This window comes from Lynx rufus, unplaced genomic scaffold, assembly GCF_022079265.1.
Source record: "Lynx rufus isolate CCGP_SWC_20201006 ecotype Redwood Valley unplaced genomic scaffold, mLynRuf1.p SCAF_1, whole genome shotgun sequence".
Lineage (NCBI taxonomy): Eukaryota > Metazoa > Chordata > Mammalia > Carnivora > Felidae > Lynx > Lynx rufus.
Genome location: NW_025814823.1, coordinates 199568674 through 199591256, shown reverse-complemented (window position 1 = coordinate 199591256; position 22583 = coordinate 199568674). Strand labels below are relative to the sequence as shown.

At 35.5% G+C, this 22583-nt stretch overlaps 1 protein-coding gene and 1 pseudogene across 2 annotated transcripts in view; one reads left to right on the top strand and one right to left on the bottom strand.

Annotated features, from left to right (window-relative positions):
* The window catches only part of NDUFS4 (NADH:ubiquinone oxidoreductase subunit S4), a 111425-nt gene that overhangs the window by 45646 nt on the left and 43196 nt on the right, over window positions 1–22583 (top strand). The window lies entirely within an intron of this gene.
* LOC124527104 (prefoldin subunit 6-like) lies at window positions 17442–17788 on the bottom strand (annotated as a pseudogene).

Here is a 22583-nt window from a genome sequence, read left to right as displayed (position 1 = left end):
AATTAAGTATATATTTTTCTCCATTTTATTTATTTATTTTTTTAACGTTTTATTTATTTTTGAGACAGGGAGAGACAGAGCATGAACAGGGAGGGTCAGAGAGAGGGAGACACAGAATCTGAAACAGGCTCCAGGCTCTGAGCTGTCAGCACAGAGCCCGACGCGGGGCTTGAACTCATGGACCGTGAGATCATGACCCGAGCCGAAGTCGGCCGCTTAACCAACTGAGACACCCAGGCGCCCCTATTTTTCTCCATTTTAATTAAAAAACATTTTTTTTTTAATGTTTATTCATTTTTGAGAGAGACAACACAGAGCATGAGCAGAGGAGGGTCAGAGAGAGATGGACACAGAATCTGAAGCGGGCTCTAGGCTTTGAGCTGTTAGCCCAGAGCCCATTGCTGGGCTCGAACCCACAAACAGAGAGATCAGACGTGAGCCGACGTGAGCCGACCTCCGATGCCCAACCGACTGAGCCACCCAGGCACCCCTCCATTTTAATTTTTTTTATGGTGAATATCTAGATACATTTCACATAAGTGAGACCTCGTTGGGGTCTCAGTAATTTTAAATATATAAAGGAGTCCTGAGACCAAAATAATCATATCCTAAGTCTTTTCTGGGTTAAACATCCCGAGGGCTTTGATTCCTTTCACATGAGTTCCAGTTAATTCATCATCTTGATTACTTTCCAGTTTGACCGAATCCCTTTTAAATGTTGCTGCCAAGATTTCTTATGATACTCCAGATGTATGGTGCAAGGTATGGCAGGGATTATCCCTATTCCTTTAAGTCTTAGCAGTTCTAGTAAGGAAACTCAAAATTTAGGTTCTCATACTTCTTCCTTAATGTGGATTTCATGGAGAACTAAAACTCAGATCCTTTTTTATTTGTACTGTTATCAAGTCATATTTCTTTCATCTTAAATATATGCTGTTTTTATTTTCAACTAATATTCTTAGATGAGCTCAAACAGCATGTTCCCAAGTGAAGCTTAATTTTTTTCTTTCTTCTTTTTTTTGCTATCACATCTGCCAGGCAGAATTTAATAAAGTGTTTTATTCTGGGCGTCAATTGTATATTGATAACATGTTTCCTATTTATTTTTAAGACATAGAAAGTAGAGGGGAAAGTGGCATTTTCTAATGTAAAGAATGTATTCAGTAATTTTACAACTACACAGTGTTGCCATCGTTAGAGACAAATCTTCAGAGAATGAAGTTGTAATTCCTGGATTACTGTTAATAATAAATTTTATACCAGGGCACATGGTAAGTTTCTAATCGGTCAATCTTAAGAATGTCTTTCTTGTTCGTTGTGTATAAACTGTTATCTTTTTCATTTACTAATAAATGAATTAGTAAAAATTTAAATATAAGAAGAGTAGATGACAGCATTTAAAAATAATCTTGTCAATTTATGTAGAAGCACACTGTTTAAAAAAAAAAGCCTTTTTCTGGGTTGCATCATTATTATTTCTAAATATGAGATACTTCCTACAAATAATAAGGAAAGCTTGCACATGGTTGTTTGACCCTTCGTTTTTGTTGCAGGAGTTGCTGTGCCATGGAGGTTGGGGGAGAATGTCTTTGCCTTTGTGCTTTATTAAGAGAGTGACTCTTCGTGTTTTATGCCACCTCACCTCCCATCTCCTTTCAGTACATTTGATGAAAACCCAAGTCCCATCAACGTGCTGTCTTTCTGTATTTACTTGGAGTATAAAAAAGAAGTTAAATTTTCAGTACTCTTTAAAGATTCTGAGGAGGTGCTCCCTCACAAAATAACCAAAGCATACATTAAGCCTTCATAGGTGTATTTTTTATTATTTTTATTACTTTTCTTACCTCTTTTAATTTTTTCCCCACATAATTCTGATTTTTTAATTTTTTTAAATTTACATCCAAGTTACTTAGCATATAGTGCAATAGTGGTTTCAAGGGTAGATATCTTAATGCTCCTTACCCATTTATAGCCCATCCCCCCTCCCACCACCCCTCCAGCAGCCCTCTGTTTGTTCTCCATATTTAAGAGTCTCTTATGTTTTGTCCCCGTCCCTGTTTTTATATTATTTTTGCTTCCCTTCCCTTGTGTTCATCTGTTCTGTGTCTTAAAGTCCTCATATGAGTGAAGTCATATGATATCTGTTTTTCTCTGACTAATTTCACTTAACATAATACCTCTAGTTCCATCCACGTAGTTGCAAATGGCAAGATTTCATTCTTTTTGATTGCCGAGTATTACGTCTTTTAAATACTAATTCCTGGTTGTCAGAATTGTATTAACTACCTACTTCTATAGTTAAAATTTTAATACAGAAAGAAAATACTTTCATAATATGTAAGAATTATTTCAACTTATTAATAGAAGTGAAATGAGCTTTAATAGCTTGTACATTAGTATATTCTGTAAAATTATGTTGGCTGCCACCTTTCCTTCAGTTTTCATTTCTTTATTCAATAAATACTTATTGGTAACTTAGTGTGCCAGGCACATGTATAAATTTGAGTGGCTTGTTTTCTTTTAGATGCTTATTTTGGTTAAAACCCTATTAAGCACCACCTGTTTTAAATCTTACAAAGGTATTATGGTTAGTTATACATGCATCCTCAACACAAATGCATATGAAAAAGGAAACTTTATTTAGCAGTCTATAATACAGCCTCAAATCGGTGGGGTGAGGAGGATGGCTGTCATTTCTAAGCTTTTACTTGATAAATTACAATACACACTATTAATGTAAAATCCTAATGTTTTAGAAATTTTAAGTAGTCTGTATTTGTATCTTTAAAAATAACACGTGCATGTAGAGTCACTGTTTGAATGTTACCAGTTTGTTGTTTTACTACCTGAGGGTTTCTTCCAAAGAGCAATAACACAGCAGTTAAAGCTTTGTTACTTGCTGATATTTGCAATATATAATTGCTATTTGATTAAGCACATGGTATTAGCAGCACACTCAATCAACTGCATGATAATATTGCCGTTTTAGAATGTCTGCAAACAGCAACAAGCTATTTAATAGAATTTTTTGTCACTTTAATAGGTTTGAAATTTTTTCGTTGCTTGAACTCGCTCTAAGAAATTTGTAAAAATGAGTGATTTTTCAAGCCTTCAGAAATAAAACAATTATGTTTGCTACACAAGTATTTGTTTTATGTTGTTTTCACCTCCTGATGTACTAACAGTTTATAGATGAAAACTTCTTATAAGTCTGCAAACTTGAAATAAAAATGAGTCATTAAGAGGTGACCTGCACAAAAAGATAAACCTAAGTTAAAGGCTTACATTTGCTTTGACTGCTTGCTTTTTTGGTAGGGGTGGGGGAGGTCAGTTTTCTTTTGGTGAGATTACTTCTGGTGCATGGCAGCGCTATCTCTGCTAGATTATTGGAAGGACTAGTGTCTGCAATTGGGGTTATACAGCCTTCTAGCATCTCAAGTGTCTGTTTTGTCTGGACTTTCCTCACGCAGCATTCTTGTGCAAAAATTTCAAGGCTTTAGTCTGAAGCACTGGGTCAAAGGATATGTCTCTTTGAAGGGTAGACAGGAGTTTTTTATGTTTTATTCACTAAGTAGTATTTCATTTTACATCAAAGAATAGCAGCCTTTGAGAACCTTCCATGGTGGCAGTTTAGCATGTGAGGTTTTTTTTCTTTAAGACTTTCACTAAATATGGAGTAATGTTTCTTCATGTTTTTTAGTCTACAGATGCTTATTTATATTTTTGTATTTAGATGAGACTATTAAAAAGAGAAAAAGCACTGACTAAATATATATGTTAGTTTGCAATATAGTTTTATGTTTTAAAAACAACTATAGTGTTTTTTTTTTTACAATGTACTTCTCTCTGTGGTTTCACACTATCCATGAGCTACTGAAAAAAATTGGTGAATAGCCTTTAAAATTGTAGCAATATTATTGCTTAAAATTCTAAAGAAGTAATGACTAATGATTTTGGAAATGTAAATTTTATAGTGAAATAGCCATTCTTTAGTTTGCCTTTTTTCAAATACTGTGTGTGTATGTGTGTGTGTGTGTGTGTGTGTGTGTGCGCGTGTGCGTGTGTGTGTGTGTGTGTGTGTGTGTGTGTGTGTGTGTGAAAGAGAGAGGGAGAGAGAGAGAGAGAAGAAAGGGAGGGGAAAAGATACTAATTTTGAAAAATATGAAAAACTCAAGTAATGAAAAATGTTAAGATTTGGTATGGCTTAGAAGTAAATGTTGTTCCTACACTTTTGGGATAGGTTAATCAGTGAATGTACTTTGTACCAAGAATATTAATCACGTAAATGATTGCTTAAATGTTTAGAAGGCTATTAAACCGCATTTAGTATTCGTATTGCATGACATATATACCTTAGTATGTGGACTAATATTAAAATGGCTTAGTTTTGTGTTGATAGATAAAACATGCTCTTAAATTACTGGAAATTTAAATAGAATACATTGATCATTTAAAATAAAAATATTTCTACTCATTAATAATATTAATTTTAAAACAACTTCAGTTAACTCTTACATTTAATACTGAATATTGATTAAAACAAGTCAGATCATTTATATGGTTATTTTAAATAAAATTATATTAAGTACAGAACTGTGTTGTCTAAAATATACTCCCAATTAAAATAAGTTACTTTCAGATATTATATTATCAAGCTATATGAAACTTGTACTTATTAAGTACTTACAGAGGAAATGGATGTTAATAGTAGTTTTTATATGCAGACAGGAACCATTTAAATTTAAAATAGAGAATGATCTTTCTATATTAAAATTGTTTAAGGAACAAAAGATCTTTCCTCTACAGTATTCAGCCATCTCTATTATCTGTGATTCTTCAGCAATTAAAGCTGATTTATTTTCCTCTTTGTTCCTACTTGGAATACTTGAACAATGCTGGAGAATTGAAATGACTGGAATGTTTTATCTTTCAAAAGCTTTAAAGTTCTATGTACCAATTAGCAAAATACAGTAAAGGTTTAAACTGTTAATAGCCACAACATCTTTAATGCATAGATCTGTAGTATGCTAGCGCTGTATAACAGTTCTCCATTGTATGTCTCTTTTAAGGAGAGTAACTGTGTCAGTTCTTTTCTTGCTTTACTACCTGCTGTGTATGGAAATTTTGTGTAGTACTTGACACTTGCTTTCACGAATTTAAAATTCTTGCATGTTATTATGTAGAAGCTCTGGCTCTCAATAAAGTAGAATTGATAATATTTTATTTGTTTCGATTTTAATTAAGATTTTTGGGGTCATATTTTAGAGATTATATAATTTATATGTGAAAATTACCTATTTTTCTTTAATGAATTAAAGGTGCATAAGCTGTATGTTATCTCCTTGGAAATTGCTTGTCTAATTTTATTCCTTTGAATATAATTGAAAAGAATCATCAGTGTTTATGTCAGAATATGTAGATACATGATGTTTTATATCCTGTGTTTGAATATAGGCGGGTTGCTTGGTGGTTGTTTCTTTGGTAGTAGAAAGAGTATTTTGTTTTTTAGTTACTGTTTTTTTTAATTGGCCTACCTACCAGATAATTTCAAAACTTAAGAATTCATCCAAATATCTGCTTTAAACTTGTTAAAGCCTCATGTTCATCATCTTACAGTAAGTTCTTAAAGAAGGCAGGGGTGAGAGGAAGTGAAAAAAATAGTAATATCTTTTGGTGACACTTTTTTTTTCCTCTTTAAATCATGTATTTCAAGAAACAGAATTAGAGCAAAGGGAAGGAGAATGCAGACCTCAGAATTTGAGACTAGCAAACTTTGATTCTGTTTCTGTGTTCAGGCTTTCTAATTTTATGTGACTTAGTCTGTACTAATTCTAACTCTTCAAAATACCACTTGCAAGCTTGCAAATATCATTCATGTTTTATGAGATGAGGACATTTAAAAAAGGGTAGTGATATGGAACCCTTAACTGTATGTAGTGTACTGTTTTCACAAAACTCTGCTTCATAAGGCACACTTTTCAAGAATATATGAATAAGCTTTTTGTTCCATTCCTGTTTCATGTTTAATACTTCTTTCAGTGTAGAGTATATCACATATTAATAATTGAGTGTTTTTTTTTTAATTTTAATGCTTCCACTAGAATAGGTATAAGAAATGATCTTGGCTTTCTCTAAACAACATATACGACATATGTTGGGCCGAGAACACTAATGTAATTTTAAGAACTGAGGATCTGATTAGTGTACAGATTTGTATCTATTACAATGACTACTAAGCATATATTATTATAGTTAAAGTCTGTCAATTAAAAAGATTTTTAAGGGGTGCCTGGGTGGCTCAGTCAGTTAAGCATTCGACTTCAGCTCAAGTCAACTATCTCACAGCTCATGAGTTTGAGCCCCGTGTTGGGCTCTGTGCTGACAGCTCAGAGCCTGGAGCCTGCTTCGGATTCTGTGTCTCCCTCTCTGTCTGCACCTCCGCTGTTCATCCTCTGTCTCTCTCTGTCCTCAAAAATAAATAAACATTAAAAAAATAAAAGATTTTTAAGCCTAATTGAGTAGTTTGAAATTTGACATCCGAGAAATTAAAATAAGTTCCTAGTTTAGTAAGCATTATGATGTATTAAACATTCAAATATGGCTGACATGGCCTATGCCTAGAGTGTTTAGAGATAAAACTATTCTAGGGCTACGAGTTTTCAACTATGACAATCTGTAGTTATTTGTGAAGATTCTGCTAGGGATTTATTTTTACTTGTCTCTTAGTTATAATACAAAATCTTACTGTACTTTTTTATTTGTTTAATCCATTTTTTAAATGTATATATATATGCATATATATATATATATAGCACCACTGTTGAGCACCTATGTAGTTTGAGCATTTAGCCATAAATATGGAACAACATTGTTGCCCTTAGAGCTTATATTCTTATGTATAAGCATATGCCAGCTTTCTAAATAATTAAGGTACTTTCATAGATTAATGAATGTTACAGAAAAAAATGAAAGGTGATGGGATAGAGAGTAACTGGGGAGTGGATGGGCAAAAAAGGGGTTATTTGTAGGGCAATCAAAGCAAGCCACTATGAGAAGGTATGATATATGAACTAAAATCTGAATGATGAAAAGGAGCCAGCTATGTGAGAATCCAAGAACCTACCAGGTAGAGGAAGAAGCTAATGTCCTGAAGTGTAAACCAGCTGGTAGTAGTCAAGAGAAGGAGAGCTGTGACATAATGAAAAGGGGGAGAATTAAACTCAATGAGGTAAAAGAGGTAGGCAGGGACTGCATCAGGTACAATTTTTATGTTCATGGTAAGAAGTTTGAATTTTATTTTTATCTTAATTATAATGGGAAGTCATTATAGGGTTTTAAGTAGGAAGGTGATTTTATCTGATTTACTGATCAAAAGAGCTTGGGAATTACTTGGCTTTTATGGTTAAAGGTCACTTGAAAGAAGCTCAAAGGAAGTGGTTAGTCTGTTGCCTTTTTTATTCACTCCTAAGTGAATAAAACTTTCCTAAAGTTTTCTACAAGTGATTAGATTTTGAACAGCCATTTAAAAAAAGATCCTGATTGGGGTGCCTGGGTGGCTCAGTCAGTTGGGCATCCGATGCTTGATCTTGGCTCAGGTCATGATCTCTTGGGTCCATGGGGTCAAGCCTCAGTACACTGACAGCATGAAGCCTGCTTGGGATTCTCTTTCTCCCTCTCTGTCTCTGCCCCCCCCCGCCCCCATCTCTCTCTCTCTCTCTCATTAGATAGATAAGCATTTAAAAAACAAAAGATCCTGGTTTTTGTCTTTACATTTTAGATTTTACATATGGTATAACAATTCATTGATGCTTGATTCTTGTATTCTGTATCTTCTGAATTTGAAATGCTTTTTGTTAAAGATCATATTGGGACCTGAAATAATAAATTCATCTCATTCCTCTAATTCACCACTCTCCCTGGTCTTCCCACACTCGCCCCACTCCACCCCCAAAAGGGGAGGGTAAAGTAGAGAACCCTCATCACTGTGAAGGAAAATAAATGAACTGAGCTGCTGTCCACCAAGTAGGTGCTGACAAAGCCCCAAATACATTTAAGTTTCTGTTCCTTGCTTCAGCTGGTGGCATGGGCAGGTGGAGATGGTTGTCTGTCTTCATTTTAATTTTGACTTCTTTCTGCCATTCCTTTCTCCCTCTTTCTGTCTGCTTTTTTGAGATTTGTCTCTCTCTCTCTCTCCAGTGTTTGTATAACTATTTCCCTCTGTCGTTGTAACTCTGTGTTCATCTTTTGCTGACTATGAATCTGACAGTCATCTTTTTCTGGCTGCTTGGTTTCCCCTTCACCCCTGTCAGTTTCCCCTTTCAGCAGCCTTTATAAAACTATAAAGGACTTCATCATTCCTTTCCTTTTCCTACCCCTTTGTCTCTTTTACTCTTGTTCTTCCTCCCTTTCTCTTCATTTTTCCACATTTCTGTTACTTTTGTCCTTTTTATTCTTTCTTTACTTCTTCTCCCTTCTCTCAAAATCCTGGGAAAGCTATGTCAGACCTAGAGAGGAGAGACAGAGATGGCCCCTACCCTCTAATAGCTTTTCTTCTCTCATTGCCTTATTTCCCCCCTTGAGAATATATTGGACTTTTGAAGACATTTACTAATTGGAAAAAGAAACGTCATGATTTGTACATTATATTACTTGAAATTTTCACCCTAGTGAGAGACTTTGGGATACTAGAAAGAGTATGGACTGATTTTATAGCTACAGCATTAGGTTTTTTAAATCCCTTCTTTAAGCTGTAAGACTTTGAGCAAGTTATTTAACTTCCTTGTCCTTGTAAAATGAAAATGACTTTTCAGATTTGTTTTGCAAGTTAGAGAATACATCAAATAAGAGGAGATATAATATTTTACTTACTTCATCATTCCATAAAAGCTCTTTTCCTCCCCCCCCCCTTTTTTCCTATGTGGAATTGTCTGAAGAGAGAAGCAAACTGGAATGATGTTTGTTATCCTTAACTGAATCTGAAGTAATTGAGAAAACTACTATTATGAGTCGCATTTCTATTCAGACACTAGGGGATTTTGGAGCAAAATATTGACCTCAGTTACAATGGTTTTATGTTAATATATTAGAGGTGTTCGTTTGTGTATGTATGTGTGTGTGTAGTTAATGATTTTTGTTAATGTAACTTATCTATTTCTAACAGCCTTTTGCATTTTACTAAATCATCTTTGATATTACTATCTCATTAGTTTCTGACAATCGTTTGACAGTCTATACAATTGTCGTTTCAATGAGAAATTTCTTTAGTCACTTATAACCTATTTTTTTTTTTTAAGTTTATTTATTTTGAGGGAGAGAGTGCATACAGGAGGGGCAGAGAGAGAGGAAGAGAGAGAGAGAATCCCAAGCAGGCTTCGCAAGGTTAGCACTGGCAAGGAGCCTGATGTGGGCCTCCTTGTGGATCTTGAACTCACAAACTGGGAGATCATAACCTGAGCGAAATGGGCTTGATCACGTGATGCTAAGATCATGACCTGAGCTGAAATCAAGAATCTGATGCGCAACCGTGGAGCCACCCAGGCACCCCTATAACCAGTTTTTAATGGGAACTTTAAACTGTATTACTCCAAAGAAGTTTCTGAAGGCCTTAATTCATTATACGTTCTATTCAGTTATTAAACTATATGTAATTTTAAAACTTTACTGATTTTAACTGTAAAATATGCACATTATAGAAACATTAACTTGGAAGTATAAAAGTACAAAGAAAATTAAAATCATCTTTAATTTGAGTCTTGGTGATATTCATTTTTCTATGAATATTTAAACACACCAACCATATTTATATAGAACACATCATGCTTCATAATTTGATGTACTATTTTTTTTCATTAATGCATACTGTATTTGCATTATATTTTGAATATCTTTAAAAGTATTCAAAAGCACTACGGTGCCTGGGTGGCTCAGTCACTTGAGTATCCAACACTTGATTTCAACTCAGGTCATGATCCCGGTATCATGGGATCAAGCCCCCCATTGGATTCTGCACTTAGCATAGAGCCTGCTTAAGATTCATTCTCTCTCTCCCTCTCCCTCTCCCTCTCCCTCTCCCAGTGCCCCTCTTCCCTACTTATGCTCCTTCTGTCTCTGTCAATCAATATTATTCAAAAGCATAATTGTAAATGGATGTATAGTCTCCCATTGTATGACTATACCATAATCATACCTATTGTTATACTTCGCATTATTTAAAATTTTTCACAAGTACATACAATGCTAGAATGAACAACTTTATACCTAAGTCTAATCTTTGATAGCATCTTTATTTTAGGATTGATTCTATGAGTTGAATTACTAGATCAAAGGGGTTAATATTAATATTTCAAATATTTTTTGATACCTAAAGATAATACAGGATACTTCTAGAGGTTACTAATTAACTCTATATAATTTTAGAGGTGTGGCTCTTCATAGCCTTTTTTTTTTTTTTTTTTTTTTTTTTTTTTTAAGCATACATGGTCCAGTTCTGTGGATGCCTTTCAGAGTCTGACACATGGGTATAACAAATTCTAAGAAGTGGAATACATACAAGAAGTAGAAAACAGTAAAAACACCTTTAATATTTTAATGCATTTAAAATATTTAAATGCATTGAAAGTACTTCAAAGCTTAGTACATCCTGAGGATCAACATTATGAAGTTAGCTATCATTGTACTATCAATTCATGATATTCAGGTTGATGAGATTTCAATCATAAGTATATGTAAAATGCATAGCAATTAGTACTATTACTACTGTTATTTTATAATGCATTATAACAGTTTGTTATATAAAGACTGTATCTGAGGAAGTTATGAAGCATTCTCCGTATCTTACATGTCAGTCTGTATTCTTTCTTATTCTTGTTATAATGCCTTTCCAGAACAATGCAAGCTAATCCTTTAAAAAATGTCTACAGTACTTACTTTGTCATTTATTTGGTGAACTATGTTAATATTGATTTTTTATTTAATTTATTGTAGTCAGAAACACACTCTGAATTCAGTTTTGAAATTTCTTAAGACTTTTTTTTTTTTTTAATAGCTCAGAATGTCATCTGTCTTAATGTTCCCATGTATACTTGGAAAGAATGTGCATTTTCTAGTTTTGGGGTTTGGTGTTCCATAAATTTCATTTAAGTTTTATGTTGGTATATAGAGTTCAGATTTTCTTCATCCTGCCTAATAATTTTGTTTACATCTTTTGTCCATTACTGAGAGTAGTGTTAACATCTCAAACTTTAATTTGTCTGTTTCTTATGTTAGTAGTTCACTTTTTTGCTTCACTTATTTTGAAGCTCTACTGTTAGATGCATAAACGTTGAATGTATAAACACTGAAGAGTGTTATGTGTGCTTAACAAATTGATGTTTTTATTGGTATGTAAGGTCCCCCTTTTCCTGGTGCTAATCCTTATTCTGAGGTCTACGTGGGTGACATTAAACAGCTGCTCCTTTCTTCTTAGTTTTGCATGGTGCGTCATGTTTCACTCTTTTACTTTTAACCTGTTTGTGAGCTCATGTTTTAAGTTTGTCCCTTGCACATACATATATTTGGCTCTTGCTTTTATTTTACCTAGTTTGTCTCTGCCTTTTAATTCCCATTTGACTTTTTTCCCCTTCCTTCTGTCCTCCCTCCCTCTTTCTTTATTTCCTTCCTTCCTTCCTTCCTTCCTTCCTTCCTTCCTTCCTTCCTTTCTTTCTTTCTTTCTTTCTTTCAACTTCACCCATTTCTTTCACTCTAGCCCCCCATCTCCGACAGTCACCAATCTGTTCTCTGTATGTATGGGCTTGGTGTTTTCTGTTTTTTTTGTGTGTGTTTTGCCTTTTTTTTTTTTTTTTTTTTAGATTCCACACATAAGAGAGATCATGCAGTATTTGTCTTTCTCTGACTTATTTCACTTAGCACAATTCATGTGAGGTCCATCCATTTTGTTGTTAATGGAAAGATCTCATTCTTTTCTATAGCTGAATAATATTCCATTAAATATATATACATGTTAATATATATATATATATATACACACACACCTATATGTGTATATACAAACCATACATACATACCACAAATTCTTTACTCATTCATCCATTGGTGGACACTTAGGTTGTTTTTATATCTTGGCTATTATAAATAATGCTACAATGAACATATCTTTTTAAATTAGTGTTTTTGTTTTCTTCAGATACATACCCAGAAGTAGAATTGCCGATAGTTTTATTTTTAAATAAATAGTAGTTTTATTTTTAACTTTTTGAGGACCTTCCATGCTGTTTTCTACAGTGACTGCACTGTAGTTTACATTTCCACGAACAGTAACACAGGTGTTCCCTTTTCTCCACACCCCTACCACACTTGTTATTTCTGGTCTTTTTGATAGTAGCCATTTTAACAGGTGTGAGGTGATAGATCATTGTCATTTGATTTGCATTTAAAATCCCTGATCACTGATGATGTTGAACATCTTTTCATGTACCTTTTGGTCATCTGTATGTCTTCTTTGGAAAAATGTCTGTTCAGTTCTTCCAATTTTTTAGCCAGATTTTTGTTTGTTTTTTTGTTTTTGCTATTGAGTTGTATACATTCTTTAAATTTTTTGGATATTAGCCTCTTATCAGATATATGATTTCCAAATGTATTCTCTCATTCAGTAGGCTGCCTTTTTCATTTTGTTGATGGTTTTCTTTGCTGTGTAGAAAGTTTATAATTTGATATAGTCCTGTTATTTACTTTTACTTTTAAATCTGAAGAGTCATTGCCAAGACTGATATCAGGGAGCTTACTGTCTGTATTTTCTTCTAGAAGTTTTATGGTCTCAGGTCTTATGTTCATATCTTTAATCCATTTTGAGATAATTTTGTGTATGGCATAAGATCATAGTTTCATTCTTTTTCATGCGGTTGTCTAGTTTTCCCAACACCTTTTATTCAAGAAATTGTCCTTTCTCCATTGTGTATTTTTGACTCTGTTGAAAATTAATTGACCATGTATGCATGGGTTTATTTCTGGACTCTATTCTGTGACATTGGTCTATATGTGAATTTTTATGCCAGTGCTGTTGCTGTTTTGATTACTGTAGCTTTGTAATATAGTTTAAAGTCAGGGTGCATGATTCCTTTAACTTTGTTCTTTTTCAAGAGTGGTTGGCTATTTGGAGTCTTTTTTAGGACTGTTTGTTCTATTTGAGAAAACTGCCATTGGAATGTTGATAGGAATTGCATTGAATCCATAAATTACTTTGAATGGTGTGGACATTTTAACAATATTCTTCCAGTCCATGAGCATGGAATGTCTTTCCATTTATTTCTGTCTTCATTTTCTTTTATCAATGTCCCATAGTTTTCATTATACACGTTTACATCCTTGGTTAAATATATTCCTAGATAATTTTCTTTTTAATGCTATTTTAAATGAGATTGTATTCTTAATTTCTCTTTCTGATAGTTTATTATTAGTGTGTAGAAATGCAGCAGGTTTGGGGTGTCTGGTCGCTCAATCAGTTAAACGTCTGACTTCAGCTCAGGTCAGGGTCTCATGGGTTGTGGGTTTGAGCCCCTAATTGAACTTTGTGCTGACAGCTTGGAGCCTGAAGCCTACTTTGGATTCTGTGTCTCCGTTTCTTTGACGTTTCCCTGCTTGTGCTCTCTCTCTCTCTCAAAAAAAAAAAAAAAAAAAAAGTAAAAACATTTTTTTAATTTATAAAAAAAGAAAAGAAATGCAGCAGGTTTTTGTGTGTTGGTTTTGTATCCTGCACCTTTGTTAAAATCATTTTTAGTTCTAATATATATTGTTTTAAACATTTATTTTTGAGAGAGAGAGAGAGATATCGCGAATGGGGGGGGGGGCAGAGAGAGAGAGAGAGAGAGAGAGAGAGATCCTGAGTCGGGGAGGTGCAGAGACAGAAGGAGACACAGAATCTGAAGCAGTCTCCAGGCTCTGAGCAAGCTGTCAGCACAGACCCCCATGTGGGGTTCGAATTCACAAAGCATAAGATCATGGCTTGAGCCGAAGTCCAACACTAAACCAACTGAGCCACCCAGGCACCCCTAGTTCTAATATTTTTTGATGGGATCTTTTGGGTTTTCTGTACATATAATACCACGTCATCTAAAGAGTGACCATGTTATTTCTTCCTTTTCAATTTGGATGCCTTTTATAGCTTTTTCTTGCCTAATTGCTCTGGCTAGGACTTCCCATATTAATGTTGAACAGAAGTGGCAAGAGTGGGCATCTTTGTCTTGTGTCTGATCTTAAAGGAAAAGCTTTCAGCTTTCCACCATTGAGTATGTTGACTGTGGGCTTGTCACATGGCTTTTATTATGTTGAGGCACATTCCCTCTAAACCCACTTTGTTGAGTTTTTAAACATAAATAGATGTTAAATTTTGTCAGATGTTTTTTTGCATGTATTGAGTTGATCTTATAATTTTTATCTTTCATTTTGTTAATTTAATATTATCTCTGTTAATGTGTAATTTCTACCTTTTAATTCCCATTTGATTTCCCTCCCTTCCTTTTGCCTTCTCCTTTCTCTTCCTTTTTTCTTCTCCTCTCCTTTACTACCTTTGTCATCATGATTTTAGATTGAATACATTTTTAAAAACCCATTTCATCTCTCCTATTGATGTTTTATCTCTACCTCTTTTTTTAGTGAGTCCTTTAGGTATTATAGTATGCATCCTTAAGGTTTTATATTCTGCTATGAACTAGTAACATATCACTTTACATATAACCTTGAAACAGTGCTTCCATCTGTTACACTAGTCCTTTGTGTTATTGTTGACATACATTTTACTTTCCAGTATAAGCCTCATAGTAAATTATTAATATTGCTTTAAACAATCAGTCATCTTTAAAGAAATTAAGAAACAAGGAGAAAAATCTTTTATATTTACCCACTGATTTACCATTTTTGGTGTTCTTCATTCCTCCATATAGATAACAGATTTCCATCTGGTATCTCTTTCATCCTGAAGAACTTCATTTTAACATATAGTGCACATCTATTGGGACAAAATGTCTTAGTGTTTGTGTATATGGAAATGCCTTCATTTTGCCTCTGCTTTTGAAAGACTTTGCTTTAGCTCAGGCTGCCATAACACCATAGACTGAGTGGTGTCTATAACAAATTTATTTTCTCATAGTTTGCGAGGCTAGAAATATAAGATTCAAATGCCAGCATGTTGGTTTCCTGTTAGGATGATCTCCCAGGCTTGTAGATGGCTGCCTTCTCACCTTGTCTTCACATGGCAAACAGAGAGAACGAGAGCAAATGTGAGTGTGCAGGCAGGCATGAGTAAACAAGTGCTCAGGTGTCTCTTCTTATATAGGCACTAATCCCTTTATAAGAACCCCACATCTTGATTCATCTAACTCTAATTACTTCTCAAAGGCCCATCATGTTTCCAAATGCCATCCTATTTGGGGTTAAGCCTTCAATACATGGGTTTGTGGGGCAGAGGGACACTGAATGTTACAGACATTCTGCTCATAACCACCTTTTCACTGGTTATAGAATTCTAGGTTGAAGGTTTTTAACACTTTAAAGATGCCATTCCATTTTTTTAAAATTGTGGTAAATACACATAACACAAAATTCACCAACTTAGCCATTTTTAAGTGTACACTTCAGTGGCCTTAAGCTTATTTACAATGTTGTGCAGCCATCACCAGTGTCCATTTCTAGAACTTTTTCATGGTCTCAAACAGAAACTCTGAATCCATTAAACATTAACTCCCCATTACCCACTTCCCCAAATCTCTGGTAACCTTTATTAGGCCTTCTGTTTCTATGAATTTGCCTATTATTCGTTCTTCTTATGAGTAGATTCATGCAATATTTGTCCCTTTGTTACTGGCTTAATTTTTACATAATTCTTATAATGTGTCAGGATTTTACTTCTTTTTAAGATTATCTAAGTTGCATTGTGTATATATATGCTACATTTTGTTTATTCATTCATCTGTTGGTGGACAATTTGGGTTCTTTCTACCTTTTGGCTGTTGTGAATAATGCTGCTGTGAACATGGATGCACAAATATTTGTTCCAGTCCCTGCTTTCAGTTGTTTTGGGTATATGCCTGGAAGTGGAATGGTTGGATTATATGATAATTCTATGTTTAACTTTTGAAGAACTGCCATACCGTTTTCCACCGTGCCTGTACCATTTTCACATTCCCACCAGCAGTGCATAAGTGTTTCAATTTCTTCACATCCTCATCAACACTTACTTTCTGTGTTTTATATAATAGCCATCCTGATGGGTGTGAAGTGGTCTCTCATTGAGGGTGTCATTTGCATTTTCTTAATGACTAGCGATACGGAGCATCTTTTCATGTGCTCGTTGTCCATTTGAATATCTTGAATATTCAAGTATTGTTCACATTTTTTATTTGGATTGTTTTTTGTTGTCTTTTTTAAATAAATATATTCTGAATATTAATCCCTTATCAGATATATGTCCTGTGCACAAATGTTTTTATTTTGATGAAATCCAGTTTATTTTGCTTTTGTTGCACATGCTTTCGTTGTCATATCCAGGAAGTTCTCCTTAAATTCAGTGTCATGGAATTTCCCCCCAGTGTTGTGTTTTCTTTCTTTCTTTTTGCTTTTTAAATTTTTTTAACGTTTGTTTATTTTTGAGAGACAGCCCGCTTGCAGTGGGGGGAGAGGAGGGGGAGACAGAGAGAGGGAGTCACAAAATCCGAAGCAGGCTCCAGCTCTGATGTGTCAGCACACAGCCTGGCACGGGTCTCTAAACTCACAAACCACGAGATCATGGCCTGAGCCCAAGTCAGTTGCTCAACGGACTGTACCACCCAGGTGCTCCAACCCCCCTCCCCACTCCCCAGTGTTTTCTTAGGAGTATTATAGTTTTAGCTCTTACATTTAGGTCTTTGGTCCATTTTTGAGTTAACTTTTGTATTTGCTATAAGGTAAGATTCCAATTTCATTCATAGGCATTTGGATATGCAGTTTCCTTGGCTTTGGATATGCTTTCTTCATTGAATGGTTTTGGTACTTTTATTTTCCCCCCATCTAACCTTCCCAACAATTGTGTTGTAAATGCCTTTCTCATGTTTCCTATAGAGGTGTTGCCAGCCAAGATAAGGGAGAATTAAGGGTTGCACATACAGACAAGAAGTAGGTTTGAGACATTTAATTTCAGTCTCAATAAAGAAAGAAGGATTACTCTGCCACAGAGAGGTTCCAGTTCCAAGAATTTTGACCTGATGGAGTAATGTAGGTGGTGTATATATAAAGTGGACAGGGCCCAGGGAATGGATGGAGACAATTATGACAGAAGTGACTGGTCAGAAAACAGGTGTTTTCACATTTTGTTAGCTACAGTATAGACCCTAGAGCTGCCTCATTTCCTCTCCTCCCCTGCTCCCCACACCTGGTTAGTCCTTCCTAGAAGCCCTTGCCGTGGCCACTTGGGCCCACTACAACTCCTGCTGCACCTGAGCCAGGGTCTTCTCTGTAGCGCTGTCTGCTGTTCAGGATCCCAGAGCTGGGATTTGTATTGCTTAATTTCAGCTCTGATATAGTCCAGCCTCTTTCCCACTGTGTGGCCCAAGCTTCTCCCGTCTCCTCTTTGACCAGCACAGGACCCAGAAATTTAAAGACCATGTTGGACCGAACCAGCAGGGCCAATTCCTCCTTAATGATATTATTTTTATTAGTTGCACCTCAGGCTTCTGCTGCCCAGACATGGATTTAACTCAGGTCCTTCTGTAGCTGCTGATATCTCCACTTCTCCCTGTAGCTTATTCTGGATTAGTTTAGCCATGGCAGGGATGAAGGCCTGCATGGAGTTGGGAGAGGGGCTCTGGGTCTCATACTCTGGAAGGTACCTGAACTCGCCTTTCTGCCTGACATTCTCCCTTCACTATTAATTGAAGTATACCAGTCTTGGCCTCTTGTTGAAAATCAGTTGACTATATATGCAAGAGTTTATTTTGGGGCTGTCTGTTCTATTTCATTGGCTTGTATCTGTCCTTATACCAGTACCACACTATTTCAAATGCTATAGCTTTACATAAGTTTTGAAATCAAGATATTTGAGTCCTCTTTGTTCTTCTTTTTCAAGATTTGTTTTGAGGCCAGAATTCCATATGAATTTTGTGATGAATTTTTGTTTCTGCAGAAAACATAACTGAGATTTTGATAGAGTTTGCATTAAATCTGTAGGTTGATTGGGTAATGTCATCTGAACAATATTAAGACATGCCAGTCCATCAACACGAAATGCCTTTCCATTTATTTTTGTGTTATCTAATTTCTTTAAACAGCGTTTTGTAGTTTTCAGTGTACATGTCTTTCACCTTCTTGGTTTATTCCCAGGTATTTTATTCTTTTTAATACTATTGTAATTGGAATTGTTTTCTTAATTTTCTTTTCATATTCTTTATTGCTAGCATTGAGAAACAAAACTGGGGGGCGCATGGGTATGTCAGTTGGTTAAACATCCGACTTCTTTTCAAGTCTTGATCTTGTGGTTAGTGAGTTTTGAGTCCCACATTGGGCTCTCTGCTATAGCACAGAGCCTGCTTCAGATCCTCTGACCACCCCCTACCCCCACCGCCCCTTCCTTGCTTGTGCTTTCTCTTAAAAATAACTAAACATTAAAAAAAAAAAAAAAGTTAAAAAAAAACACACAACTGGGTTGCTTGTGTGTGTGTGTGTGTGTGTATCTTGGTACTTTGCTGAACTTGTTCATTAGCTCTAACAGGTTTTGTGAGTGTGTATGGAGTCTATAAATCTATGAACAGAGATAATTTTACTTTATTTAGAATTTGGATGCCTTTTATTTATCTTGGGTAATTGCTCCTTTTCAGAACTCTGCCTCAAAAAGGTTTGTTACCTCAGCAACCCTAAGCTCCTAAATCCTACTTTCTCTGCTCTGATACTAACTACTGTGTTGTGCTTAGGCTTCGCCGTGGTCTGCAGTGTGCTTCCAGGCATAAAGCTGAGGGGCGCCTGGGTGGCGCAGTCGGTTAAGTGTCCGACTTCAGCCAGGTCACGATCTCGCGGTCCGTGAGTTCGAGCCCCGCGTCGGGCTCTGGGCTGATGGCTCAGAGCCTGGAGCCTGTTTCCGATTCTGTGTCTCCCTCTCTCTCTGCCCCTCCTCCATTCATGCTCTGTCTCTCTCTGTCCCAAAAATAAATAAACGTTGAAAAAAAAAATTAAAAAAAAAAAAAAGCTGAGATAGTTAAGGACTACATCATGAATTCTCCTTCCAGGGATTACACTGTGATTCTGCCTACCATCCAGTTGTCCAGTATCTGAAAATAGTGCTTAAAGTAACTTTCCCAGTTTTATATGTCAAGGGCAGTAGTCTGGTAACACTTAATTCCATCATGGATGGCAGTGAAAGTCCATTTACATACTACATTGTGATGATTCTTTTACAATAATGGCTTTGTTAATGAATCTGTACTTTTTTTTAAACTACCTTTAACAGTTTGTTCAGGTACTGATTCTCTCAATTCTTTCTATAGAACATAGAACATGTTTAATGACACCCCAACACACTACATACTATGGCTGAATTTAGGTTTCATTTTAGTATACAGCCAGACTTCGGCTCACAGTAATTGAGTCATGGTTACCAAGACCCAGTTGTGTTTGTTTCCATAAGTTTCTATGCTAGTTTTCCTTGAAATTGTGATTATATAATTTAATTGAATACTGTGATCTGATTGCTATATAGGGGACAAAGAGTTCTTTCTATGACAGTTCTGGTGAATACTTTGAAAAGGCAATGTAATGGAGGGGCACCTGTGTGGCTGGCTCAGTTGGTTAAACATCTGGCTCTTGATTTCTTGATTTTGGCTCAGGTCATGATTTCATGGTTCATGAGTTTGAGCCGTACATCAGGCTCTGTGCTGACTGCATGGAGTCTGCTTGGGATTCTCTATCTCCCTCTCTGTCTGCCCCTGCCCACTTGTTCACACACACTCTCTCTCTCAAAAAATAAATAAACATTTAAAAAAAAAGAAAAGAAAAGACGATAATGGTGCATTTCTTTAAAAAAAGTTTTTTTAAAACATTTATTCATTTTTGGGAGACAGAGACACAGCGCAAGCAGGGGTGGGGCAGAGAGAGAGGGAGACACAGAATCCGAAGCTGGCTCCAGACTCTGAGCTGTCAGCACAGAGCCTGATGTGGGGCTCGAACTCATTAACTGTGAGATCATGACCTGAGCAGAAGTCCGATGCTTAACGACTGAGCCACGCAGGCACCCTGATGATGGTGAATTTTTAATGAATTCTGTCAAATTAGGTGGAGGTGAAACAATTACAAAAGATTATAATGTAAAAAGGAAATCATAAAATTCTAGACAGATTTTGGACTCTGTTTCCCAAATGTCTTTGCATTCTAACTTCACATTTAAAACCCCCCAAACTAATAAATTAACTTATTTTCCTGGTAACTTGTCAAAGAAACGACACTTAGAATTCTAATCATTGGACCCATACTCAAAGAAAAAATACTGGCCCTATTATCAGATTATTAGAAGAGTGTACATGTATGCTTTTTAAGTTAAAATACAATGTATAAGGTGTGAATGTATATGTGTGCACGTGCATGCACATGTGTGTGTATATTTACTTACTTAGGTGGTCCCCTGTCGTCACTAGTACTTTCAGCTAACTGACTGTCAATTCCTGAGTCAGAAAGGAGACTTCTGTTGGGTAATTTCACTTTTATTCTAAATTAACAAGGAATTGTCTTACACATCTTAATGTGCCTCCTCACAGTCTAGTTTGATCTTCACATCTTTGCCTCTTGAATATTGCTTTGTTAAACAGAAGCATTTAGGGGCTTCTGGGTGGCTCAGTTGGTTAAGTGTCCGACTGCAGCTCAGGTTGTGATCTCATGGCTAGTGAGTTCGAGCCCCTCATCGAGCTTGCCACTGCTGTCAACGCAGAGCCTGCTTCAAATCTTCTGTTACTCGCCCCAACCCTGCCTCTTCTCCGTTTGCATTCTCTCTCTCAAAAATAAATAAATCTTTAAAAAATCTTAAAAAAAAAAACCCATTTAGCTTTGGATCTGTTATTTTTTATTACTTCCAGCCTCCTTTGCAGATTTAATTAATTTCATTTATTGCTTAAACTATTTCTTGATTTTAAGAAGTTAATTTACCTTCTGTTCCTTTGCTTTGATATTTTTTCAACAATTATTTGATATTTGGTTCTTTGCTGCTATGGCTTTTGTTTTCATAGTTCTTAACGTATGTTGTGTGTATGTCAGCCTTTTAATTTATTACCAGGGTATGAGGAGGACTGTTGGATTAAAAAATTGGATCTTTTCAGACTATTCCAAGTGCTCTATGGCCACACTTTTTTGTCCTTTTATTTCGCCTTCTGAAAAAGCTCCTACATGCCTGATAGCTACATGACTTAGTGATTTAAAAATCCCAAAACTTCTGGAGCATTGGATTAAAAAGAAAAAAAAAAGTTGCCTTAACTGTTACAAAGTTGATCATTATTATTATAGCTTTCTTCTTAAAATTATTAGCTTAGTAACTTTCAAAATGATTCAGAGAAGCATGTTGGTTTTCACATACACAATATTGATCATTTAATTTGTGAGGCATTTTTTTTTGTTTTTTTTTTTTTAGTAACTTTCAGTTGTTTCAAAATTAATAGAAACCAAAGATTGTTTCGTGTGTTTCCTTGTATAAAAATGAAGTCTCCCAATGAATTTTCCTGATTTGAGGGGCAGAAAGTTTTAGCATTTTTAAAAAATTGTAGCATTCTCTCATAAAATAGCTGATTAGTAGACTTGATTTGGCTATGCCATATGTTAAATCATGCACTACAAAATTAACTATATACAGAACAAATCTGAAAATATTTGCTATCCGCACACCATTGTGTTGAGAAGGAACAATTTATTTTGCCCTTCAAGGTCCCTCTGGATGGACCAAGAACCAAGTTGACATGAGACAGATTAACAGGAGACAATAACATTTCATGGTGTACATTTGGCAGTTCACATAGCCTTGGAGTTCCAAAGACAGTTGAGCAACATGATGCCTCTTTGAGCTAAGGAGAGGGTGGGAATCTGAGGATACAAAGGGGAGAAAGACTGTTAGCAGGAAGGTAAGAGGAGATGTTTAAAAAAAACAAGAGTTGCCTTATTATATAGATAAATTTCTTAGGTAAAGAGGAATCTCTGTTAGTAGCTCTCTTTCTGGTACAAATAGGCAGTTGAGGGAGAGGTAAAGAGCTTTTCCTGAATGTGCTGGGTTTTGATTGTTTTTAGTTCAAAATGATGTCCATGCCAAATTGACCCATATTGGTGTGGCCTACCCTTGGCCCCTACAATTACAAAGAGATTGTGTGATGTTTCAGAGTTATATTTTGGGCAGTTAATTAGATTTTAGATGAGTGTTAACCTTTTCATGGCGGTTTCTTTTGGTAGCTGCTCTTATAAAGTAATATAACATCATTTAGGTCATTTTTGAGGAAAATTTGTTAAATTTTTGGTATGTTTTTACAAGTCAAAAACCAAACTCATCTTCTGTAGTTTTGCGTGGAAGAACGCACACTAAATAAATCCAAGCCAATTAATAT